Raw genomic sequence first — 27,907 nt, 5'->3', positions numbered from 1 at the left:
GATTACAGATGTGAGCCACTGCGCCCAGCGGAAAATGTTTTCTATTTCTTATTTTACTGGGCAACTGCAATATCATTGTTTGGAACTTAATTTTTTTTATTATTTTCTTTTATTATGAGAGAAGCATGCTTCATCATTTGGTATGAAATGATATTAATTAAAAGAAAAAATAAAAATGTTTGACTAATTTCTGGTATAGTGGAGGTGAAGTAGATGAAGTTGCATGAGCCAGAAAAGCATTCTAGAATCAATTCAGAAGCCACCTGCTCTTGGACTGGAACATTCTAGAAGAAAGAGGACAGCTCAAAAGCCGTAAGCCGAGTTTAACATTGGAGGACAAAGTTTCGGGGAAGATGTGAAAGGCAGTCAGAGAAACAGAAACAGAGGTACAGAAAATTTTCATACATAAAGGGAGACATAAGGTCCAGTGTCGGAAGTACTATTTTTCCTTCTGAAGCTGTGGGGAAGTATGATGAGAATTATTTATTCATTCAGTAAACATGTAGCAAGTGTTACTGTTGACTGTGTTTTCCACTCTGTGCTAAATCTGAGATACAATGGCCAGTTATGGTCCCTGCCCATCAGAAAGGCAGAGTGTATAACTGTATTAATTATAGATTAATATATTTCTAAGTAAATTTATGATTTTATTGGAAGGAGTGAAGGAGGTATTGAGAGAATGATTCTATCACATCAGTAAGAATAACCAGAGCATTGTCAAAACTATTTTTAAAAAGTAAATAATGATTTTTGGTAACTGCAAATACATTGCAGTATTACAATGATTTAAACAGTTTGGAAAGGTTGTGAAAATAAGGATCAATATAAAAGAAGAGATAGGAGGCAGGATTGTCAGAAAGTCATGGCTTTGATGTCTAAAGACACCAGTACTGTGATATAGTGTCAGTGAACAAGAGGTTCTATAGCATCTGGGTGAAATTAGAAAAAAAAAAAAATAGGCCTCTGTATTAAGAAATCTCACTCACTGTGATGTCAATCAGTGAGCATTTTTTAGAACTTAAGAGAAAGCTTTTGAATACATAGAGGTGGGTGCAATTTTTTCCTTGAAATGTACCTATTCTAGCAAAAAACTTGTGGAACATCTTATCCTAAATTATCACTCAAGTTAAATAAGTGCCTCATAAACTTAATCAGGAAATTGGTTTTGCTCTTGACAAAATAAATTATTGTGTCCTTTTAAAATTAAATATGATAAGTAATTTTTTAAAATTTTTTTATTTCCATAGGTTTTTGGGGAACAGGTGTTACATGAGTAAGTACTTTAGTGGTGATTCGTGAGATTATGGTGTACTGATCAGCCAAGCAGTATACACTGAACCCCATTTGTAGCCTTTTATTCCTCAACAGCTTCTCACCCTTTCCCCTGGAGTCCCCAAAGTTCACTGTATCATTCTTATAGCTTTGCATCCTCATAGCTTAGCTCCCACTTATGCGTGAGAACATACAATGTTTGGTTTCCATTCCTGAGTTACTTCACTTAGAATAATAGTCTCCAATCACATCCAGGTTGCTGTGAATGCCGTTAATTCATTCCTTTTTGTGGCTGAGTAGTATTCCAACGTTTCTTTATCCACTTGTTGATTGATAGGCATAAATATGATAAGTAATATTTTATGACAAAAACACTGACACATTATAGAATATACACTATATAAAGGACATGCTTGTGGGTAACTGCAGAGTCCAAAAACATCATATGTGGTCCTATAGTCACACTCTGAGGAACGGAGACAAGGAAAGGCACTTACAAGACTTAAGATACGAGTACATCTGCTTCAGGATACAGGTAGCCTCTCCATTCAGAACAGTACAGTCATTAACTTAACTCCCACCTGGGTCTCTGACAGCTTTAAAATTATTCATCTCTTTTTTTCCTGTTTGACCTCATAAACCCTCATGCAGAAATTATGATGGGCAATTTCTAAGTGATCTACCAGTTGGCCAATATTTCACCTTTGCTGGAGGAACTTAAAAACTCTTTAAATCTTTTTAACCCTTTACAATTCAACATGCTAAAATGCAAGACGTGAAAAATATTAGGAGCTCATTTATGCATTCAGCACCAATTCTTTGGAAAAAAATTAGTCCAAAACCCTCTTGCATTTCCAAATAGAGAGCTATTCTCCTCTACTCTCATTAAACTCCCAAACAGCTGCTAAAACCTAAAGACAGCTGCTGAGAATTAACAAGATAAGTCTCCCCTCCAAGTTTTACGCTGGTCTCTGTGGAACGAGCCATGGCCATTTATTCTGGATAATCATGCCTTTTTTATCCTGACTCCACACCTGATCTGAAGACTGAGCTACAGGGACTACAGAGCTCTATAGGGATTTCTAGTCTAATCTGATGTATAGTTTCGGATTTATGCCTGCCCTTTCTGAGAGTATTCAGAAAAGTGGGACTTTAAGTTGAGAAGAAAGAGGAGATAAAGTGGATGGCATAAAAGCTGCAGGATTTATTCAGTGTAGAATCATATATGGAAAGGCAAGGCAAATGTACCCAAAGTTTCAATTATTGCCATGTGAGTGTGGGAGACAGGCTGAACTCTGAAAGAGAGGATGGATTTAGCCTACTGATAGCACTGTGGCTGCCACAGAGGGAGTTAGAGCTTGATACTTTGGCCAGGATTACTATTTAGGACCTCTCAGTAACAGAGACCCTGATTTGCAGGGCTTTTCTATTTCTGATGCCTTGATTACTCTGGAGTCATCACCGCAGAATTTAGGAGGCAGACGCCCCACATTTTCAAATTTCGCCTATTAGCTCTAGCATGGTAGACTCCAAAATGTCCTGTCCCAAAGACTGGTAATGGCCCAGACCCTGCTTCCTTATTTTCTTTAAAAGAGGGTTTGGCAATATCCTGAGGGTAGACTATGAGATAAAATGTACATTATATCAGAAACTTATTTTTAAAGACCAAGGAGACTTGATTAATGGTGAGAAATTTTTCAAGCCTTTCTCCCACCAATCTCTCCACAGCATAGGTAATTATTACTAATTTGAAAATGTCAACAAACAATTTGCAGCAAAAAAAGTAAGAGAAACAGGTAAAACTAGGAACAGATGGATTATTACATCACAATTTGAGTGCTTAACAAGCTAATTTTAATTTAAAACTTTTAAAAGTTAATATGCATTAAAATTAACTTTTTGGTATATAGTTTATTAATTTCAACACATAGATTTAAATAACCACTCCCACAATCAGAATATGGAATTAGAATCACCAACCTGATTCCTCCTATTCCCACCCTGGTAATTACTGATCTGTTCCCATTGCTGTGGTTTTTCCTATTTCCAGAATGTCACATAAATTAATTCATTTATTAAAGACTTTTGAAAACTGGATTTTAAACTTAACATAAAGCTTTCAAAATTTGTCCATGTTGTTGTGTATATCAATTCCCCATTCCTTTATATTGCTGAATATATTCCATTTTATTTTTGAACTATAGTTTTCTTACCCATTGAAAGACATACAGTTATTTTCATGTTTGGGTGATTATAAACAGAGCTTCTATAAAACAAAATCCACATATAGGTTTTTGCACAAACAGAAATTTCTATTTTGCTAGGTAATAGCTAGGAATGGAACTGCTGGGTCATATGGCTAAGCATTCACTTAAATATAAAATATTGCCTGTTTTCCAGAGTAGCAGTACCTTTTTGCATGCTCACCCACAATGTATGAGATTTATAGTAGTTTTACATTCTTGCCATCGCTTGGTATTGTAAGATTTAACTTTTAACCATTCTCATAAGTACATAGTAGTATCTTATGGTTTAATTTGTTTTTCCCTAATGGTGAATAATATTGAGCAGATTTTCATGTTCTTATTGCCACTTGTACATCTTTGGTGAAGCTGTTCAAATCTTTGGCCCATTTTTTTAATGAGTAATTTTTTTTTTCTTATTTTGTTGAATTTTGAGGGCTTTTAAAAAAATTCTGGATACAAGTTATCAGACTGGTGACTTGCAAATTTTCTCCCAGCCTACAGATTATGTTTTCATTCTCTTAACAGTAACTTTGATAGAGCAAAAGTTTGGGTATGCTTTAAATTCCTTATCTTTATTGCCTTTATTCTCTATCCTACACCTGAATATATATCTTAAAGAAGCATCCCAGAGACTTAATGTGAGTCACTAGCTCAGTGAACTGCACAATAGAAACCATACCTCTAGGAACAGGCACTCTTCATTCCTAGCTGCTAGAGAACCCATAGTCTTCAGAAGTCTGTTTCATTGGAAAATACCATTGCAAGACAGTGACCAATACTATGTAAGACTTGAATACAAAGTTTAAGAGAACCTTTTCTCCTTACTGAAATCTCAGGAGGCCAACACATTAATCTTGAAATTGCTGTCACTTGCCGAGACTATTTTATAATGCAAAATTAATGTTTGTCAGCATCCTTTTAGGTTGCTCTGGAGATTAAATGTAGGAGAAAAGACCATTTTCTCAGGTCTGCACAGCCAAGGCCAAGTGGGAAAATTGAAGCAATTTTCTGAATAATTTAATAAATCCCCATCTTTTATTTAATTATTCAAATATATCTTTATTTTTCCTTCTTTTCTCTGGCTGTAGAGACTTCTTTGTCATCTAACTTACTTTTGAAAAGTGACAGACCTTTATATATCTAGTAAAGGCTTAAAGCTTTTTAATATTTTAAGGTTATCTGACCGTTAAAATAATTAGTAGAGATTCTAAAACTCCGATCTTCGTAGCTGTGTTGAAGATCACTGAAAAAGCATAATCTCATGTTTTCACACATTTAATTCAAGTCTCTAAAGAAACTACTACTTGCTTCTAATTTCCAGCTGCCAACATCTGCAATTAGAAACTAGCAAAACAATTACCCTAACAGCTGCTAGAAACATAGTTTACAACAAAATGTCAAATGTGTTTTTGAATGTTGAATTAAAAAACACTAATTTTTATTTCAGCTATCACCTAACCTTTCTCTCAATTAATTAATCATTCTGTTGAATATTTTCCCAAAGAGATCACATTCCATTAGCATTCGCCACATTTATTTTTAGTAAAGAGATAATGGAACGACAAGAAACATTCACCTGTAAAAACAAGCATGAGTTACAAAACCTGACATCTAGATGACCTCTGTAGTCCCCTCTATCTCTCAGACCCTAGGATGATAATAAGGGGAAAGGCTTTCCCAGGTCTATACAAAACAACGACAGCAAAAATACATTCCTACCCTTTGTGGCCTTCCATGTTATTTAGCAAAGTTACAAATGCTCTGTATTCTCAACTGCAAGTATTGTTCAAAATGCGTTATTTAAATTCAGTTGAGAATCATATTTGTCAAGGCAACAGGCTTTCCTAAAATGTGTCATTTGATCACAGAGGTTAAAGTAGGTGTACCAGTTTGCCCACCAAATTGCAGGTGAGGCACAATCACAATACTTTTCTGTTAGTTGTTGTGAAGAATGCAAAGTAATGAAAAAAAAAATCTATGAGTTTCTTATGGTAAGTGATTTGCTATTACAGAAATTCTCTGTCTTAAAAAATGGTATCACGAAATGGGTATACACATTATATAACGTAATTCATTCATTTTCTAAATTCATCCAACTGCTATTTTCCACAAGAGATAATTATTATCATGGAAAAAATAATCTAATTCTCTTTGTCTATTTTAAAGATAATTAGACTTTATTTCAAAATTCTCTGAACATATTTTCTTCAATATTGTTTGGTACTTAAGCAGGCTGAGTTCTATGGAGTCAGAGAAGATAAGATTATAAATTTATTCAAAGATGAATCTCAGCTCCTTCCCCCAATAACCACACACATACCCATGCACACTTGGCCTGAGATATCAGTTTATCAGAAAACAAAGTGGCCTCCAGAGATTTCTCTGGTACAGGAGAAGTAAAACTTAATAATCTACTGGTTTAATATTTGTAGATTCCAAAATAAATATGAAAATGAAATTCATGTATATTCTAAAGGTACAGAGTTGACTTTTTTTTTCTTTGAGAGTCACTCTGTCACCCAGGCTATAGTACAGTGGCACAATCATAGCTCACTGCAGTTTTAAATTTCTGGGATCAAGCGATCCTCCCACCTTAGCCTCCGAGGTTGTTAGGACTACAAACATGTGCCACCACATCCAGCTAATTTTTCATTTCTCTCTTTCTTTCTTTTTTTTTTTTTAGAGATAGGCTCTCATTATGTTGCCCAGCCTGGTCTCCAATTCCTGGCCTCAAGGGGTTCCCCTGCCTTGGCCTCCCAAAGTGTTAGGATTACAGGCATGAAACACTGAACCTCAGGGTTGATCTGTTTTAAGTTGCTACATTTAGTATACAATTATTTTAAAACACAGAATTAGATATATAATTACTATAACTAACAGAAAGTATAATTCACACATGTCATTGTACTTTCTTCCTTAATATACTGTCATTAGTATGACATAAAATATTTTTTGTGATTTTAATTGGTTTTTAAAACTAAAGCTTCTGTTGATTTTTAACTATATCTTAAGTATAAACTATAAAGAAATAAAATAATTGAAATTTCAAATATGCTACTACAGTGAACATGACCTTTAATAAAAAGTATCCTTCTGTATATATTCTCTACCCATCCAAATGCATGGCAATATGAAGAGCCTGGAAAACAGTTGTTCAAAACAGACTGAAGAGCTTGGAAAACAGTTGTTCAAAACAGAATGAACAGAAAGATGCTATATGGTTAGCCTACTTTGGTTGAGCTTCCTCTATAATTATTCAATAAAACATATAAAGAAAAAGACTGAAAAACAAAACTAATATTAAAAATCTAGGAAAATTTAAGGAAGTGGCAGTGGTTGTCTGCAAAGAGGTTGCACAGAGGAAATTTTAGGATGAAGGAAATATTCTCTGTGGTCCTGGGGGGATGATACACCACTATACATATCAAAATTCCTAGAATTATACATAGAAAGTAAAGTTTAATGTATGCAACCTAAAAAAAAATCCTAACAAGTAACTTTGGCAAATGAATTTTTTACTAGAAATTGTAAGACTACAGAAAGAAAACTAGACGTAAACACTGTACTCTAGTTGTTGTTGTTGTTTTTTTTTTTGCACAGGCGTATGGGTTAACAATTCTAAAAGTGCTTTACGTGGATACTGATGTTGAACAAATATGTAAATGGATTTTGGGTGTGGGGGCCAGGTTTGTCACTGTTAGAGAAGGAAGTCACTGATAAATAAGAAAGAAAGTCTGTAATGAGCCCTGCACTGCTGGAGTAGAATTGGACACATTGGTATAAACTAATGTTTAGCTTACTAAAGATACAGTTGGATAAATATAGAAACAATTATAGATATACAGGTTAGTATAAGTATATTTTACCTAGTGCTATCTTCTGAGAGGGTCTAGAAACCATGACACCCACTATCAATGAGCACGCTGCACATTCAGATCTTTCTTGGTTTCTAAATATTATTTTCTAATAAAAGCAACAGGTTTCTTGGAGAAATGGCTGATTCCAGGACCAGGACAGGGGAAATACAAGATGAGCCTGGAATATGTTTTAGCACCAGAAAGTAAAAAAAGTGATTAAAAAGCAAAAGGATGGGGGCATGTCAAAGAGACATAGGAACCAACCTGATAGAGCTCTCAGCGGGCAGCAATGGAACAATGTGAACAACAAAGGGATACAGTACTAGATTGTAATCCAAAGTATATACATGAATCTATCCTGATATGGATAAATGACAGAATAAAGAAATAAATGAGGAAAAGAAACAACTGATTCTTGCAGAAAAATTTCAAATAACATATGTAGATACCCTCCAATATAAGAAGTGAAGATTAATTCCTTCTACCCGCAAGGGCATTCTAGGCTTTGTAGCTTATTTCCAAAGAATAGAGAAGAAAGAGGGAAAAGTGATGGGTTTACTGTGAAGAATCCTGGCAAATGCCCCCTTACCAAAGTGATAAAGGTTAATATCACTGTAATGTCATCTAGATGTCACATACACCCTGATATAATGAGATGCACCTCTGTTGCATGACTTCAAAAATCTCATAACCTTGGTGTGATAGTCAGGTTCATGTGTCAACTTAGGCTTAGCTACAATACTCAGTTAATAAAACATGAATTTAGGTGTTACTGTGGAGGAATTTTGCAGATGTGTTTAGCCTGTATAATCAATTTAAGCAAAAGAGATTATCCTAAAAAATCTGAACGAAAAGAAGTGAGGTTTTCCTGAGGAAGCAGAAATTCTGGACTACAGATTTAACTCCTGCCTGAAAGTTTCCAGCCTATGTTTTCTGATGGCCTGTCCAGCAGATTTTGGTCTTACTGAGCAAGTCCCATAAGCCAAGTTCTTGCCGTCTACCCATCGGTATATCAATCTATCTGTCTATCCATTCTAGCTCTTTTTCTCTGGTGAATATGAACCCAGATTGGAAAACATTCTGCAGACTACTGGCCAGTCCCCATCAAGACTTTCAAAGACATAAAAAGCAAGGGAAGACAGAAAGGGTAGAAGTCCAGGAGACTTAGGAGGTGTGACTTTCAAACATATTGTGGTACCCTGGATAGAATTCTGGAACAGAAACAGAGCATTAATGGGAAAAAAAATGGTGGAACATGAACTAAGTTTAGGGTTTAGTAATGTACTGTTTACTTCATATACCATGATAAAATAAGATGATAAAAATGGATAAAGCTGAGTGAGTGATATATGATAACTCTCTGTACTGTGTTTGAAACATTTTAGCAAATATAAAATTTTTCCAAAGGGAAAAGATTTTGTTTGATTGTTTTTTTGTGATTTTTTTTTTAAGAGAGGGTCTCACTCTGTTGCCCAGGCTGGAATGACTCAATGAAGCCTCAGCCTCCTGGGCTCAAGTGATCCTCTTGCCTAAGCCTCCTGAGTTGGTGGAACCACAGGTATGTACCATTGTGCTCAGCTAATTAAAAAAACAGTTGTAGAGATGGGGTCTCACCATGTTGCCCAGGCTGGTATCAAACTCCTGGGCTCAAGTAGTCCTTCCGCCTCAGCCTCCCAAAGTGCTGGGATTACAGGCATGAGCCACTGGGCCTAGCCAAAAAAGTTTTTCATGTATATGAAAAATTATATCTATCTCTCTTTCTCTATGTCTCTCTGTATTTCTATGTATCTGTCTGTCTGTCTATAAGCAGGCATAAGGACAAATGCCAATCATTTGGAAAAGACTGTCAATAATTATTAGGCAAATAGAAATGGCTTGATATAAAATCTTCAGGCTTCAGCTCATTTCAAGCCTTGGTTCCATATCACAAACCATATTATCTAACAGAAATGAATTATACCTTATACCTCTCTTCTCCCATACCCATTTGGTGACTTTAGACCCAAGGTATGAACAAAATATATATCTGGGCACCCTCCCTCTCTACAACTCAGGTGACACTTGGTGAGTCAGCTTCTGCAACCCAGGAAGATAATGAAAAGCTCAGAAAACAAGTGGCCATGTTTTGCCTCACCAGTTCTGAAGAAGAGCTCAGAACAACAACAACTAAACATTCAAATCAGTGATGTTCTCCTGAGCTGAAGAAAGACATGTGCATGCACTAAAAGCTGAAACTATTAATATCTACACCCACACTGCTTCTGTTTACATTAACTTGGCTTTGTTATTCCCAGAAACTCCTGCTCTGGAAGGTAAAAATTGCAAATGACTTTTATTTTCTGCAATTAATTTTATTGATTACTCCAGAAACTTCCTGAGAGACTCACCAACCCTTCAATAGAAAGCAAAGGTTATATCCCAAGATATTTCTTTTATCCTCCAATGTATTTGATAATGTGGAAAAATTTGAATGCTTATATTTAATGATATTAAAAATGTTATCTTTTAGGAAAGATAATGCTATTGTGGCTCTTTTTTTTTTTTTTCTCAAAATATTTTGAACCTTTCTCTTCAAAATTCTTTTCTTCCTATGCCTACCAATGCTATATTATTCTATCATGATCCTTACCCAATCCTAATCAAACCTCTTTCTTTCCTCCTACCCGTTAAAAGGCCTACCTTAAGCCAGACTTCAGAATATCATAAATAACTTTGTGATTTTTTAACACCTCTGAAGTGCTTTCTCTTATTGAAGTAAGCAATAAACTCAGCTCTGTCTTATTAACAGGTTGATTTGGTGATATTTTAGAAAGCTAATATTCAACAGTGGGTTGCAAAACTCCACTATATTCCAGGAAGAATACAATGAAGATACAATGAAAACGTATCTCCATCTGATCAGAGAATAAAAAAATGTTGAACTATGTAGATTAAAATACCTTATAAGTGTCTAAGTAGACAAAAGTAATTGACCTTTCAAGGAGGAAAATTCAGCTTTGTTACATGTTGTCCGATGCAAAATGAATGCCAAAAAATATTGAAGGCTGGGCATGGTGGCTCACACCTGTAATCCCAGCACTTTGAGAGGTGGAGGTGGGAGGATCACTTGAGCACAGGAGTTCGAGTCTAGCCTATCTCTTTCTCTCTCTAAAAAAAAAATAAAAATAAAAATAAAAAAGCAAATAGTCCCAGCAACTTGGAGGCTGAGGCAAGAATATTGCTGAAGCCCAGGGGGTTGAGTGAGCCATGATTGTACCACTGAACTCTAGCCTGGGTAATAGAGTGAGACCCTATTTCAAAAAAAAAAAAAAAAAAAAGAGAGGGTGTAAAAAATTCTGTAATCTAAAAATTTTATCATCCTGTCATTTAGATAATAGAATGGTAATTTCAGATTTTATTAAGAAAATATTAAAATATTGTCGACTTTTTTGAAAAACTATTAGCGATACCATTCAACAGAATGAGAGATAAAGCACAGAAGTATTAAAAACTTTTTTATTAAAATCAGAGAAAAATGGAAAATATTTTCATTGTTATGATATAATTAAAATTTCAAAAATTTATTCTTGAAATAAAATACATATGCAAAATTAATAATTTAATAATGTAACAATAATAATTTATATCAAATATATCAAAATAAATGAACAAAGGCTGAAAAATGGAGTTGGAAACTGTATAGTAAAGGAATCAAAATATGAAAAACTAAGTAACTTATATAGATGAGACCTAAAATAAAATTTTTCAGTTGGAACTGGCATTTAAATAAATATGTCTTTAAAAGCTTTTGTAAAAAGAAATACCATTAGAATAAAAGGTAAGAAAAATACTTTCCAAAATTTGTGTAGGGCATAAAGTGGGGTGAACAGAGGTAAGCAAGTTGAAAATGAATATGGTAGAGGTGAGCAGAGGCCATCTCATAAAGGACAATGCAAGCCATATCACTGTGTTTGAACTCTAATGATGAAAGTTCTGTTTAAGAAAACTTGGATTAAGAATAGATACAGTGTGACTAGTTAAAAGAGCATCGAAGTAATCCAGTTGAAAAATGATGGTGGCCTGGACTAGGACATTGGCAATGGTGATGGAAAGAAGTGGAAGGCTTGGCAAGATATAAGAAGATTAAAGTAGATGTGCTTGTCAATTGATTTGGTTGGCAGGGTGGAAGTGGATAGAAGAATCGGGGTTTCTGATTTGATATCAGTGGATTATAGGGCTGTTCACTGAGATTGGTGGTTGATGGGGAATGCAAACTGAATTCTGGGCTGGAGATCATGTATCAATTACATATACATTCAATTGTTCTACAAGTAGCAAATGAACACTTGTGTTAATTAGATACCCTGCTAAACTCTGGGAAGACCATGATAAGCAAGAAAGGCAGAATTCATGTTATTGCAGAATTTATGGTTTATCTCAGAGCTTAAGAGAAATTTGAATGTGATGACTACTTTTCTCAGAATTATCAGGAGTGCTTGTTAAAATACTAAATTTGGCCCCGCCTTTGTCTACTAGATTGAATTTTCCAGTTGATTCTTACAGTAAGATTTGAAGTCCACTAATTTATGTGACTGAAAATGTTCACTCGTGACATCACCCAAGGGAGGTGAAGAGAAGGAACACACCACCAGTGTTTATCAGAAGCCCAGAGGAAGAGCAGTTAAGACAGTGAGAGTTGATAGACAGACATTGAAGAAGAAAACCATAGTTTATATTGTGTTGGAAGACTAGAGAAATGAACTGTTAATGTAGGAAAGTTTACCTAACATTAAAACTGCTACCTAAGAGTCAGTAACATGAGATCTAAAATATACTCATTGAATTTTGTAACTCTAGTGAGAGCAGGGTGAGCAATTTTGAAGTCGTAGGCGAGGAAGCAAATAGCAATGCATCCATGAAACCTGTGAGGAAGAGGGTCAAGAGAGAGTAGTAACCAGAATCTCAAGGGAGTTTGATGGAGAATTTTTTTTTTTTTTTTAAAGAGAACTGAATATGATATTCTGATAGGAAAAAGAAACTGAAGAAAAAAGAGTGAGAGGAGAGTCTCACTTTTATGTGAATTGCAGAGAAAGTCTTGTGGGATAAGATAAAGAACACAGGATCTAATATAGATCTAATAAGATCTAATAAAACAAGCAGTGAGAAAGGAAGAAAGGATGTGGTTCTATTTAGAAGAGTAATCTTGAAGAGTGCAGGCACCTGTCTCTGTTCATCTCTTTATAAACAGCACCTGTTATTGTGCCTGGCAGACAGCATACCCTTAATCAATACTTATTAAATGAATGAATGATTAGGGAAGCGGTCAGTAGTTCATCTTCAATTTCTCTGTAAAATATTAGTTAAAAATCTACGATAAGTAAAGGAGGGCGTGGTAGGGTCAGAGACTGATCAGAGTGAAGAAGCATTGAAACAGTTTCTGTAGGCAAAAAATGAGATGAAAAGGTTGCAGGAGACCATGGAATCTCAGTAGCATCTGTTACACAGAGGTTGATTTTCTCCATCAGCATCCACAGGAGATGAAGACAGCAATTAGGTTTATCCATTTTTTCCGAGGACCTACTTTACAGTTAGGATAGGTCTTTGTTATCTTCTGCTGCCTCAGAGATTTCTCCATTAAACTCAAGATGCACCCCCTCCGGCATACTGTCTTGAGCTTGTAATGAATAGTCCACCTAGAGACGCACCTCACCAAGGTGTGTTCTACTTCATGATAATCACGGGCTTATTCCATTCCACCTGTCCTCTTGGTAATGACACTGTTCTGGGTGACATAAACCTAGTTCTGGTGTCCCTGAGGGCCCATTTACTCCATAACAGCTTCCCCAGTGGGACATACCGTCTGAACACGTTCTGTCAGAATGCCAAGTGTCTTTCCAGCTTCCCTTCTTGTCATCAATTGACTTAAATTTTTAAACTGTAATTTTATTTATTTATTTATTTATTTTTGCAGAGACGGGGTCTCACCATGTTGTCCAGGCTGATCTCAAACTCCTGGGCTCCAGTGATCCTCCCATCTCGGCCTCCCCAAGTGCTGGGATTATAGGCGTGAGCACCCACCCCACCCATCTGCTGACTTTCAATGCAAGTAAATGCTGGATTAGCAAAGCTGTTGTATGATTTTTTCTTCATGAAGCCTGCTTAATCCTAGTTGCATACTGTTTTCACCATTCATCCAGAACGCATGCATCAGATCCACAGGGCCAAGTTGCAGCTAGCTTATATAATGCCTTCATGCAAATAAGAAAACAATGCCTCTTCTAAGCAGGTCAATTGGGGGGGGGGGGGAAATGCATATTCCTGTGAGCCAGTGCAGCACCAGGAAGAATTTGGAAGAACAGGTGGTACATTTGTGTTGAGAAAGAGGTGCTCAGTCTTTTGGGAAAGGGCAACTGCCAGGAAGGGCAGCTATGGTTAGCTAGTGGAACAGAGGTGGGGCTTGGGCCCCATTTACCACTGTGGCTGGAGCCTTTGGGCAGAATGGAGGCCCTCATGCTTCCGAAACTGACTCATACAAAGTTTCATATAGATGAAAGGGTGATGAGGTAACAACTACAATGCATCCACAGAAAAGGTCATTTTTGTGTACTGAATTCGGGTCATTATTTAAATACAAAGATGAGGAGTCTTGCTTTCAATTCCATGTCCTTTGTAAAAAGAATGAAAATGACAACATGACACTTTTGTAGCCTTAGTGCCACACATCGCTTCTGTTTTATCCTTGTTTAAATTACTAAACTGAATGTTTTTGTTTATAAACGTGAGAGGAAAGGGAAAAGCCCAAATATTGCACAACTAAAAAAGCCCATTGTTCTGAATAATAAAACTGCCAGAGAAGGTAAATTGTGCTTCAGTGCATGAATTTATTTAAAGAAGATAAAAGACTTTGTTTCCTCCAACTCTCTGATAGAGACCCTAAATCAAACCCCAAATCTGAAGTGGCAGATATTAGATGTCAGATGCATGGGTCATTCATTCATCTCCCCCTTTCCTTGCTATAACTCAGCTCAGAACAAGGGAAAAAGAGTCAGCTGTAATTAAGATGCAAAGACTAAATCTCAATCCTCTGGGCGCTGACGGCAGTGTCTGAGGTAGCAGTCTCTGAAGTATTTGTGCATGACTGAAGAAACTTTATGATAGGGAAAGATTTGAAGGCGGGGGGCAGTGGATAAGGTAAGACATAATATGATTTTTTTCTCATTAATCTCTTATTTTTCCCTCCAGATGCAGGTCCAAAGCCTGTAGGAGAATTTTTTCACAAATATGATGAAAAATGACTCTATTTTCCTTCAACTTTGATATTTTGGAAATTGTGTCTATAAAGACTAAACAAATATTGTGACAAACCTTTTGGTTACAGTGTTTCAATTGATTCCAGGTTAATTAAGTGAAACCCTCTAAGGCCTGAATTAAAGGGTTTATTTTGGGACTGTCCTAAAACCCAAATCTTTATAATTCCCAAGCTGCATGAATCTTATGCTTACATTGTGTCCCCTTCTAAATGGGGAGGAACAATTTAGGCCCCAAACAGGCATTCTTTTTCCAGTGCAATACCAATTCAGTTTCAACCATCTGAAAAATTACTCAATTAAATTCTATTTTCTGAATGCAAGTGATTGCCCATCCTAGAATAGCTCTCCTTGTCTGCGGCCTTTTCTGCAGAGTAGCTGATAAGGGGCTGGCTGGGCTGACAACATGTATGTGTACAAACCTGCACACTAGAGTAATGATCCTAGGGATACCTCTGTACTTAGGAACTTTGTGTTGATGTTGGATAATCCTTGGGTGTTTGAGGTTTTCTTTGTTTCTTTTTTTTAATTAAATTGTTCATGAATTCATTATATATTTGTGTAAGGCACATGCTAAAATTTAAATATCTGAAATAACTAATTTGCAAAATTCATTTTCGAAGCCAGACTTGGATGAGGAGTTAAAGTAATTGAATCTTTCATAAAAATATAATGAACACCTGCTGCGTTAAGCAGGGGAACTAGAATGAGTAGGACACAGCCTCGGTCTTGAGAAGTATACATTCTAGTTGGAGGACTGAGAAAAGAATACAAATAATTACAACACAAAGCAGATAAGGATGAGTGTTCAGGAGTACAAAGTGAAGTAAGTTCATAGGAAGGGGTTCTCATCCATTTGAAACTACAAAATATATCTGTGGAACTTTGAAATTTAAGATTGCCTTGAAAGATGAGTGAAATTTGACAGAATAAAATATTATGCACCTAAGGAATAATATAACAAAGGCACAGAGAGGAAAAGACTGCATAGCAAATGGTTATTTTTTTGCTGGAGAATGGGGCTCATACACAAGAACATTGGGCATTAAGGCCGAAATGCACTTTAACCTGGGAGCAGTGTAGACTAAATTAGAGTAAGAAAGAAATGAATGCACAGGTGGAGGGTGGAGTTGGTTCAGGGAAGAGACCAGAAAAATAACTCAGGGAGGTAAGGAGGAATTAGCTAAGGTGGTAACAGTGGGGAAAGAAAAGAAGGGATGAATATGAAAAACTTTCTGAAGGACCACTTGCTGGGAACTGTTAACACCTTAGATGTGGTGAATAGGGAGAGAAAGAGACCACTGCGGGCTGAGAATGAGCCTGGTACCAAGAGAGTGGTGTTGCCTGAAGACAGAGATAGGAAAGTCAAGAGGAAGAATTGGCTGTGGAGAAAACAACATTTTTGTTGAGATTTAGTTTATTCGAATACTTGGGATAGCCTGGAGTTAAGGAGATATCTTTCAGTCATACACATCCACGTGTCAAAGCCATCACATTGCAGCTATGGGTATACATTTGGGGACCATGTGCTTAATGGTGAAAGTTTACGTGGGGAGATGTGGGGCATTATGAAAGAGAGAGAAAAGCAAGGGAAAGAGTAAAGGCCAAAGAGAGTATCAGGTGGTCAAAATGTCAAATCGTGCAGACAAGTGGGCAGCAAAGCTATTTTTCTTGCTTGGGTGATCACTGGCAACATTAAGGAGAACTTTTAGTCTAATGCTGGGAGTGGGGTTCAGAAATAAAAGTCCTAAGTGAGGCAAAAATAATGAGAGAGAGAGCGAGAGAGAGAGAGCTCTTCATCTGGTGTACAGTTTGTTTTGTGACTTGAACTGTGATGTGCTATTAGAGTGGCCAGATTGTGTTAAGCTGACCAGCCATCCCAGTTTGTCTGGGACAGTCCCATTTTAGCACGAAAAATCTGCATCCCAGGAATCTCCCCCGTTCTAGGCAAGCTGGGATGGTTTGTCACCCTACAATTCCGAGGGCAACATATGGCACTTAGTAGGTTTTCTTAAGTATTTGTCGAGTGAATGAAAAAAAAAAAGAAAAGAAAAAATACAGATTAACATCTCTGGGGCTAAGTTCCTTAAGTTTGTAAAATGAAGTTAGAAATATCTGTAATAGCCAGCACATGAGGTTATTTTGACAACCAGATGAAATAATGTATATGAGCACATTAGGAAAAACTGAACACTATACAAATATATACAAATTTAGGTTGATTAATTTTTTATTTTATGCATCCTATGCATACTATTATTTGTTGAAATTTTTATTTGTCTTTTCTTTTGTCGACTAACCTCTCATTGCCATTGATGTGATATTGGCACTGAAGTTGGTAATTAATTTTGTTTATATGGCACCCAACACCCAGGAGCCTCTAGGCACATGGCCAAGTCCTTTTTTTAAATATAGTCATTAAATGTAGGAAAAGAGCCAAGCAAATTCCTAAACTGGCAAGTGAAAAAAAGAGCAACTAGAAAATGGAGAAACAAAAGAATTAATAACAAGTATCAATTAAGAGAATTTCTTCCATTATCTAGGGACAAAACTGCATCCCAAACTTAATAGAAAATGGGTTGTATAACATTAGCCACCTAATCTCCCAGCCTCTTGATAAAACAGCCCCTGAACTATGACTTTTTTAAAATGAAAATTTCTATTTTTTTTAAATTGAAAATATGATTAGACTTTTCACTTAGCAAATTCTCATGTTAAAGTGGGAAGAGACCTTGGAGATCATCTCATTCTACCTTCTTATTTGATATGTGCTTTTTGTAGGAACAGTTCTGGTTAATGTTTTATTAACATACTTAGCTCCACTAAGTGAAGGGAAAACTCCCCCGTGAATGAAGGACTCTGCAGATATCAGACTGTAGACAAAGAATGGATCAGAGGTCTTAACTGAACTTTATAAGTCCCTTCATCCGTATCTCAGCTCTCTCCTCCCAACTGGACAGGATCCCAGTCTCATGGTCCTAAAGTATTTTGACTAAACTCTGAGGGCTGCGCTGCAAAGACATTTGTTTTCTTTCCTGCTTTATCTTCTTGCCTTTTCTCAGCTTCTGATACTTCTTTTGCTTTTCTCTATTAATAGCTGTACATATTTCTAGAAATTGTAGATGTAATATGAAGCAGAGAAATATTATTCAAAGACTTCAATTTTTTTGCCCAAGAAATTCAGCAAACTTTAAACTTTTCTTTGATTACCCCACTCTCCTGTCTTTGAAGATTTCCCTTGGAGACACCCTCTTTTGTGGTGTCTCATATTTGAAGTTGATTTTACAGCAGCAAAACAGTTTCAAAATTAGATCTTCTTCACAATTAAGTTATTAGATAATTTGCAGAGAGATTATTTATTTTACAACTCAAAATTCTCTGCCTAATACCACTGTGCTATGGCAACTATATACATATATATAGTCATTTCTGTATATATATTTCATATATAGTCATTTGTATACTATATATACAAATTTGATCTGGATAGGCAAATTGTGAGATGTTTATTCTATGTGAACCCTGTTATATAATGTCTGATCTATTGTACTGATCAAATTGTCACTCTCATATGTCAATATTTGATACTACCAGCAAGGACATATTGTTTACTATAGTATTTATTTCATGCATGTATAACTTGTCATACAAGTAGATTGTGTCAAATTGTGACATAAAGATACTTCTCACTTTCCCTTGTAAACTCTTAATTCCTTAGTTTTATACAGAGGGGTCTATTGTTGAGAACAGCTAAAATGTTACTACTTCCAGGGTACTTCCACTCAAACAAGATGGAAACTATTGAGGGAAACTGTATGGAATTGTATATCACACCCTGAAAGTAGAAACCACTGTGTCTTAGGCTAAGAGGGATGATGCTGGAATGCAAGGAACTCTGACATGATATCATAAGACCTATGTTCACTTCTGATTTCAACATTTATTAGCTATTTGACATTAGATAGGTGAACCCTGATAAGCCTTAATTTTCTCATCTATAAAATAGGAACACATATTTTATAAATATAATACAAATAAATAAGTGATATACAAATACTATGTATTATTATTATTACTTTACTTCTTTTCCTATAATACCGTTTTAGATGGTCATTAAATACTTTTCAATAAATGGTGGTATAAAATTTCTAGAGCAGTTCTAATATAGTTATCTGTAATTATTAGATATTTTTGGGGAGCTGCATATCTTTAATTTTGTTTTCTAGAAGAGTACTGGAAATGCTATTATTTGGAAACTATTTTTCCCTTGGTTATCTGGAATGAAACATTTCAAATAAACTTCATAAGCCAGGCACAAGACTACCTTGTAATACTGGCTACAAATCTCTGAAACAGGATTGCATTTCATTCTCAAAACCAGTTTTACCATTTAGCGACATGTTGTCTCTTTTTCTTTTATAAAGAAATCCAGCTTCATTGCTCATATGGTACTTCCCATGTGGGCATGGTTTAGTTTGTCCTCACCAAAACTCGTGTTGAAATTTGATCCCCAATGTGGTGGTGCTGGGAGGTGAAGCCTAGTGGGAGGTGCTTGGGTCACGGAGGCAGATCGCTCATGAATGACTTGGTTCGGTTCTCATAGTAATGACTGAGTTTCTGCTCTGGAAATACTGGATTAGTTCCCACCAGAGTGGGTTGTGATGAAATCAGGATACCCCTCAGAATTTGTCTCTTCACATGTGCCTGCTTCCCCTTTGACCTTCTGCCATGTCTTGACACAGCACAAAATGCCATCACCAAAAGCTGAGCAGATGCTCGTGTCATGGTCTTTGAACTTCCCAGCCTGCAGAACCATAAGCTAAACAAACATCTTTTCTTTATAAACTGCCCAACCTCAGTCAGGCATAGCAACAAAGAAAAACAGACTAAGATAGTATTCTCTTAGCCAAAATTTGGTCCATAGATTTTGAATCTTTTCCTTCTTCAAATAAACAAACCAAATAAACAAATAGTTACTTGTAAAATTTTTCCTGTAAAATTTACATTTTGTTCTGCTCTCTTTTTCTTTTGGGACAAAATAGTGATTGTAAGGGGCACTGTCTGGATGCATAAGAGAGATTTCTATTTTTAAGCTTCTTAGAAAAATTACCTCTGTTCTTTGGGAATCATCTGAAGGGATTTATCACAGTGATTTTATTATGTAGAGTTAAAATACACACTTGGCTGATTTAGCACTTGATAAAATATAGTATCTCAATAGATTTATACGTTTCTTCTATATATATATATATATATATCCCCCCAAAAGTCTCTGATATCTTGCCATTTTCTTCTTTCTCCAAAGTCCCATGAAGGTATTGAATTTTTACAAATAAATTAACTGTGCATAAGCAAGTTCTCCCTGTTTTAATCCCAGTCCTTGGGCCAAAACTCCTTTAAAATATGCATTGCCCTAGGATCTTTGTCTTTTTTACTTTCATATCAAAGACTTCTTTCTAAATTGGTATCAATAATCATGCTGAGGGAACTACACTGTACTCAGTTCATTGCCCACAGAAAAAAATGACAATGTATTTGTTTCTGCCCAGCTTTGACTTCATGACTACAGGTAATCTGAACAAGTACCCCAGCCCAATCTTAGACCACACATGATGGGTAATATTCTTGCATTTGACCACAATCTTCTGCCATTCTTTTTAATTTTTTTGAATCATTTTTGAGTGTGGTGGCAGATGGCATGTCTCTCAGTGAAATCAAAGGCATATGGCAAGCTGTTTTCAATAGTGCCATGCCACCTAAGTTGCAGTATTTATATTTCAAGGAAAAAATAATTTGGCTTCTGATACCACGCTTTGGATGTAGTCATAATGAATATATAATTCCCAAACACCATACATTTTGAAATTTCTAAATGATTGTGTGGAAATCCTCTCTTGATTGTAGTGAGCAGTCAAGTTCAGAAATGCAGAAACTGGCTTTTAGATGGACCAGATAAATCTAAGAAAGAGACCAAAAAGATCAATTTTTTGTTTGTTTGTTTTTTGGAAAAAGAAAAGTCATCTTAATAGGTTCTATAGCCTGAGAGAGGATATTCAATTTTTGAAACAATGTTGTCTATTTAGGTTAAGAAAATAATACATTCATTTAACCATTTTCCATTTTCTTTTCTGTTTGTTCATTAAATTATTTGCAGGTCAGAAGCCAGGGTTTGAAACTTCCTTAAGTTATTTGTACACTTCATTAATTCTATTCAAATAATTCATTTAGAGTATTAGTTGTTAATTGAAACCAGAATGACAATGGCAACAATTAAAAATCCTAAGAAAATAACTTACATTCAGTATTTTTTCTTACAATACAATAAACTCATGTCTTCCCAAACTAGATTCAGACATATTGTTAACTCACATTGTCATGGCTCTCTGGAGTCCACATTTTTTGCATGTAGAAAATCAGCACTATGCAAGAGGGACAGCTGCTGTGATAGCAACCCTGTAATTGTTGGGACTGGACTCCCAGGGGAGTAAGAAAGAAGGGGTGGAGGGAAGAAACAACACCATTACTGAGAGAGATTCCGTATTTTATGAGTATCTCAACACTTAAAATCTTGGCAGTGCATATGTCTGAGTTCAGTGGTGATATTTGCTATTTTATTAAGTGAAAAAAGATAAAGTTTTATTTCCTCTGCAGATACATGTTTTTTTCTGTCTTTTAATGAAATTATTATTTGCTAACAAGTCTTAGGGCTTTTGTAGAACAAATCTCTTAGTTCAAGCTGTTACATCATGGCCAGTTCCCATGACAGATTGATAATCATCCTTTTTACCTTCCTTCAAATTTTACAAACCCACTAAAAACTACTAAATATCATAAACACCATTCCTTCTCTTCCTTAGATTTCTAAGAGAATTTTACTATTCTCTTAGAGTTCTCCTATTTTTATGAAGTGCCATGCCACCTTATATGCATTTATTTCCTATTAGATACACTATATTTATCTTTGTGCTTCAAAATTGTGGTGCTATCATTCAGAAAAGGCAACTTAATGGAAATTATATGTCAGGTGTCACCTCTCCCAGGACTGAGAGGCTATTTATCAACACCTCCTCCTATTTACTGTTTGTTGTACCCTTTAGATATGCTAAGGGGTCTGCAAAAAATACACCTTTGCTTAGGATGATGTGACTATTAACTCTGAAATTTCTCGACTGCTGGAAAAGACCCAGGATTTGTCCTACACAGCATGATGCCTCTGATGTCTGGTCGATCTCCCCTGCACATCTTTTGGCAAGTAGAGGATTGAAGTAGTCCTTTTTATCAACTAGAATTACTCGCATTGACATTCTGTCTTGTTATAGTAAATCCTGATGTACAAGCAGCATGTAGTGTTACATTTTAATAACTAAGTGTAAAAAATGGCTATTGGAACCTACTTAATATTTGTATAGCATGGTCTGGAGCCAATGGCTGGGTTAAATCATGGTTCCTTCATTTGTCAGTTTTTTGACCAGAAACAAGTTGCTTGAGTTCTTTGTGCCTCAGTTTTCTCACCTGTAGAATGGAAATAAAATACTTTTCTCAAAGAGTTATTCGAAATATTGAATGAGTTAATACATACAAAGCACTCAGAGCAATGCCCAGAATATAGTGAACATTTCATAAAAGTTAGCCATTTGCTTTTAAAATACAGTATACAATAGAAAAATGTAAATCAATGCACATGAAACATTATTACAAATATTATAAGTGTTTTGTTGGCCCTGTAATTCTCTGCCATTGGGCAAATCACTTAGCCCCTCTGACCCTTAGATTTTTCATCTGTGTAATGGGGATAATGATAGTTATTTTAGAGGGATTTTTGTGAATATCAGAAACAAAGTGTATATATATTTTTTACTCCTAGTCCAGTTCCTGGCAAAAAGTAGGCACTCGATAAATGTGTTAGTAGTATCATAACTCATATTTGTAAGCTTAATGCTCTAATGCACAGAGAACTAATTTCAGAAGAAAAAATGTGTGTGAAAGCATTCTCTATATTTCCACTGAAAGCAAACTTACGAGGAACATATTTAGAAAAATTCAGAAATATGGAGCAACTGATTAAGCTAATGTTGTACCTCTTTATCAATCTGTCCTGGCTGAGCATAGGGAAGATCAGGCCAAATTCCTTAGCTCAAAATTCAAACTGGTGCCAAGGGAGCTATCATCCCTGATGTGGGCTAAGAGCGGTTAATGTTGATTCGCATATGGTTTTCTTTTTACTAAATGAGATTATTTCATTGAAACTGCTGTGTTCCCAAGGTCAATGAGAACTGTGCTCTTCTGCAGGTGTGCCTGTTCTTAGACAGGTAGGATTTAGATGGTTTAAACTAGCTGAATTTCAAGCCTTAAATCAAAGAGAGAGAATGGATTTAACTACATGAGAGAAGGAGACAATAGAATTAACTACAGAAATAAAATACATGCTCTCAATTTTAATGTTAAATGAATTTAAAAGTACAATTATAAAGTTTTATTAACATTGTTCTGGAATCTTTTTTCTAAAAAAACATAAATAAAGCATATCAAGCATATCATTTTATGTTATCTAACATTGTTACACATTGTATGTCATGATGTGGGCAGTTGTTCTTATGTGTTATGTTCTGCATTTACATTGACATTTAATTTCCAACTACTTAATGGCAGAAGAAGTACCTATTTTGTGCATTTTTCTGCTTCTGTCCTATTTTTTGCTCATGTAACATTTTTCTCTGGAGGAATAAACATGTTTTAAAAAAGATTTTTCGTTGGTCATTTTAATAAACAATTACCTCGAGCTAAAATGAGCAAGTCACATAATTGTCTTGAGTGTATATAACATTAGTTAAAGTCCTTAATAATTTTAAAATAAGAACTTTAACTTTTGTCATAAAGTCATAAAGTTTTTTAAAAAAACACAGATATAGAAACATGCATGTACAAACTAAAGAAAGCTATTTTCCTTCCTTTCTACATTTTTTCATATTTCTTTTTTATTTTCTAAAATAGTGAATCTCTACTGTTTTAGTCTTCTAAATAAGTCCAAGGGTGGCAAGAGGAGGATAATTTTCAAATTTCTCTGAACATCTATCTAGTGATGATAAAACAGCAAGAATATGAATCAAATACTGCACACTAAAAGGATATGAAAATAAATTTATAAAATAATTCACTTTTACAAGATATTCATGTTGACATGTTGATTCTGGGTTACTTTATTACGATCTAAAATATCATCTCTTAAATATTAGTTCACAGGACTGGATAGTGATTGACTTTTGAGTGGCCTTCCTCAAAGCATGGTCTGAAGACCGCTGCATCAGGATCACCAGAGCCTCTTGTTGAAAATGTAAGTTCTGGGTTTCCATATATGACCTGTGAAATCTGATTCTCTGGAGTCTAAGCCCCAGAGCCGTGCATGTATGTACGTATGTTTTTATTTATTTGAGACGGAGTCTTGCTCTGTTGCCCAGGCTGGAGTGCAGTGGTGTGATCTTGGCTCACTGCAACCTCCACCTCCTGGGTTCAAGTGATTCTCCTGCCTCAGCCTCCTGAGTAGCTGGGACTACAGGCGCCCGCCTCCATGCCCAGGTAATTCTTTGTATTTTTAGTAGAGACAGGGTTTCACCGTGTTAGCCAGGATGGTCTCAATCTCCTGACCTCGTGATCCGCCCACCTCCCAAAGTGCTGGGATTACAGGTGTGAGCCACCGTGCCCGGCCGACTGTATGTGTTTAACAGAAGCCCAGATAATTCTTCTGCACACTAAAGTTTGAGAAACAAAGGGTTCATATCTGTGTCCTCACCTTGATTTCCTAAATCAGAACTGAAAGTTATTCGTCAGTCAGGGTGGAGACTTTCTGGCACAGTGGATTTCATTACTGGCTGCATATTAGAATAACCTAGAAAGCTTTCTAAAAATATCTATGCCTAGACCGTACCTGAAGGGTTTAAAAAATACAACTCTACCTTTTGGTATTTGAAATACAACATTTAGCAATTAAATACAGTGGCTTCTTCTATTCTGTGCATCCTGTTTGGTTTTTAACCTATGATTTGAACAGAGGTTCCACAAGGGTCATATTTTTGAGCATGTGTATTTCCCCAAGTAATGGTGCTGGGTAAAAAGGAGTTGTTCAAATAATACTCCTTGCATTAGAGAGACTGAATTGGAAAGAAGAAAATAATAGGATAACGAGTTCAGAATGAAGCAATTTTTAAAAAAATAGTGGTGTCCTACAGCAGTTTGAGCAATATCAAGCAAAAGAAAGGGAAGTAACTTACTAGATGGAAGCATGAAAATTGAGAGGATGTGATGAACTTGAAAGCTGTGCATCGGCAAAGGTTTATTTCTTCCCCAGGGCATTGTGAAAGAGGGCTGTGGTCATTACTGCCAAGACTGGTGGGGAAATTTCAGGTGCCTTGAGGGGGCAGGTACACTCTATCCATCTTATTCAGGTTCTTATTCTAAGAACCTGAGTTTATTCTAAAATTGATGATAAGAGAGAATTTATAACTGCTAGTGGACATTAAATAGGCCCCTATTCTGACTATTTTATTAAACATTCTTTATATAGTAATCTACTTTGTAAAATGCTGTTTTTTAATCTAAAAAACTAGCATTCTAACTGCAATGGCCAATTTTAGGAGTTTAAATGAATGTTTTTCTTTGTGGGGTGGGGGTGGTAATTTCAAAAGGTCTTTTTCTGCATTTTTCCAAACATTGCTTTGCCTTTTATTTCTTGATGCTTTGTCTAAAAATGGAAGCTCTTATGAATCCCTAACAAGACAATCCTGTAGATTACAGTTGTCCTTTAACTTTTTGAGAGATGTAGCTCTCAGAATTGTAGGTTACATGGAAGATACTGGCTAAGTCAGTAGATTTCAACTAGAGTAAGAACTATGACGGCTCTATGTTAATACACTAAAAACAGGAATTATTGGAGTTGTTAATTAGAAAGAGGGATAGCTATTTTATGGTAAACTAAGCAAACTTATTTGAGAATGTGGGCAAAGACTAAATGTCTATTCCTAGGTTCAGTGTTAGGATGGTTTACATAGTAATTTTTTGGCTACAGGATTAATTGATGATGATACCATTTGTAAGACTGTCCTGGTGCAAATTGTGAATAGCAAGTCGGGGCTATGATTCAGCTATGAAACAGTAAAAGAAGATATAATTGTTTCTTTATAGTTATTCAAATAGAGTAGCAGAAAAGGCATTATCTGGAGACATATATACAGTCAAAAAAACAGTGTCATATGAATATAATAAGGTTATACTGGAAGAAGAAGAGCTGCAAAATGGCTCTAGGAAACCTTATGAAGAAAAATACTGTAATTCTAATGTCTTTCTATCAACAAAGATATAGTGTGAGAATATGACAATAGTGAACTTAGAATTTTAATACAAGTTGGTAAATTCATTCTTGTACAAATGACTGAATCTAGTTGAGTTATGATTCATGATTAGAATCACAAAGAAAGGGGGTTTAAAAAATTATTTCTATTTTATTATTATTATTTTTATTGAAATGGAGTCTCGCTCTGCCGCCCAGTTTGGAATGCAGTGGTGCAATCTCGGCTCAATGTAACTTCTGCCTCTTGGGTTCAAGCAATCCCTTCATCTCAGCCTCCCGAGTAGCTGGGATTACAGGCATGCGCTACCATGACTAATCTTTGTATTTTTAGTAGTGATGGGGTTTCACCATGTTGGCCAGGCTGGTCTCGAACTCCTGACCTCAGGTGATCCAACCACTTTGGCCTCCCAGAGTGCTGGGATTACAGGTGTGAGTCACTGGGTCCAGCCCATCTTTTTCAAAAGAAACTAAAACTTCAAAAAATAAACTTGTCTTCCCAAATACAGCAATAATTGTGATGGCTTGTTTTTCTCCTTTGAGTCTCAACTCAAAAGTGAGTATTATTTGGAAATTTTCCTCTGTGGAAAAGTAAGAATAAGTAATCAGAAATGGATACACTTCTTTTAGGTAATTCAATGTTTTTGAATTTTTTTGAATCATATTTTAGTATGATCTTTATAAAACACATAAGTCTAAGTCTTCTCTAGTTATTTATTGTGTTCAAGTATTTAATAACTATAATTTTATATAAACTTTATATGAAGAGCATTTGATCAATCTGGAATCTAAAACTTTTAGGTTATACTTTTTATTAAAACTTCAAAACAAAAGATCTTGGGTTTTAATAAAATACACATAAAACCCTACCTATCTCCCTTCCCCCAGGGTTTCGCTTTATGTATTTCTCATGGCTCCATCCTCTTGGTGTAAATGTCATGTATCTATCTCTTCTCTGCAACAGGGAGTAAAGCTTTAACCAAACTCCATTAAAAAAAATAATAAGATGACAACTATAGTCAAGTCACCCATTTGCACAGAAAAGTATAAGCTGACACTTGACTTACGCCTGTCAAATAGAAAAGAGTAATTCATTGGTCAGGGAACTGGTATTTTCACTACATGTAATCTGCATTTGTTACAGGTGAAAATTAAATGGAAGTGTGGCCCTTTCTCCTCTAATTTTTTTCCTTTAATCTCCAGTCCAACACCAGTTGCCTCTGAAGTCAACATTACCAGGGAGAAGGAGTGCCTGCTTTTTCTTTTTAAAGTAGGAGTTGACATCTGGATGCTTCAAGCTGCCAGGTGGACCCCATGTCGAACCACAGCTGTTCTTTCTGATAACTGGAGAACTAAAGAGCAAGAAGGAGCTAGGTATTTGAAGTCAATAAAGGACAATATACTGTTATCATTTGGATCACACAGGGCTACTGATTTGTATTATAATTGCAATACAATATTATTAAAAGTTAATGTTATTTGAGGAAAAACACCTAGCATGTCATTTTTCATAGCCTCAAATCACCAAGAAGAGCTGGGCTTTGGCGCATAAACCAAGAGAGAGAGGAGAAACATGATTGTCATAGTTTCTGAAGCTGTCAATTTAATAGAGAGGTTAATGAAAGAAGAAGTAAAAATAAAATACTTTCTCTAGTTAATCCACCATGATGCCATCCTTCTCATGATCAGTTTTTAGCATGAGAGATTTTTATCTGATATTTTTCCACTTAAATATATTTTTAACTTATAGTTTTATAAAATATGAAATTACTACTAAACTATAATTGTTTTATGTTTATACATGTACATACTCAAAAGTTGATGACTATAGATAATTGTATTAGGTTATATAAAAAGTCAAAGTCAAATAAAGTATTTTAAAATAACATTTGACTACTTTGTATGGAT

The 27,907-nt window shown here is 35.6% G+C and overlaps 1 long non-coding RNA gene across 1 annotated transcript; it reads left to right on the top strand.

Moving 5' to 3' along the window:
* LOC103884096 lies at positions 1–27,885 on the top strand. The gene is made up of 5 exons (XR_002521806.1): positions 1–386; positions 1,248–1,273; positions 21,759–21,913; positions 23,895–23,992; positions 27,203–27,885. It is a non-coding gene; the product is annotated as an uncharacterized LOC103884096 (long non-coding RNA).
* Positions 27,886–27,907: the final 22 nt, after the last annotated feature.

This window comes from Papio anubis, chromosome 6 (assembly GCF_008728515.1).
Source record: "Papio anubis isolate 15944 chromosome 6, Panubis1.0, whole genome shotgun sequence".
Lineage (NCBI taxonomy): Eukaryota > Metazoa > Chordata > Mammalia > Primates > Cercopithecidae > Papio > Papio anubis.
This window is presented reverse-complemented; position numbering and strand designations above follow the sequence as displayed.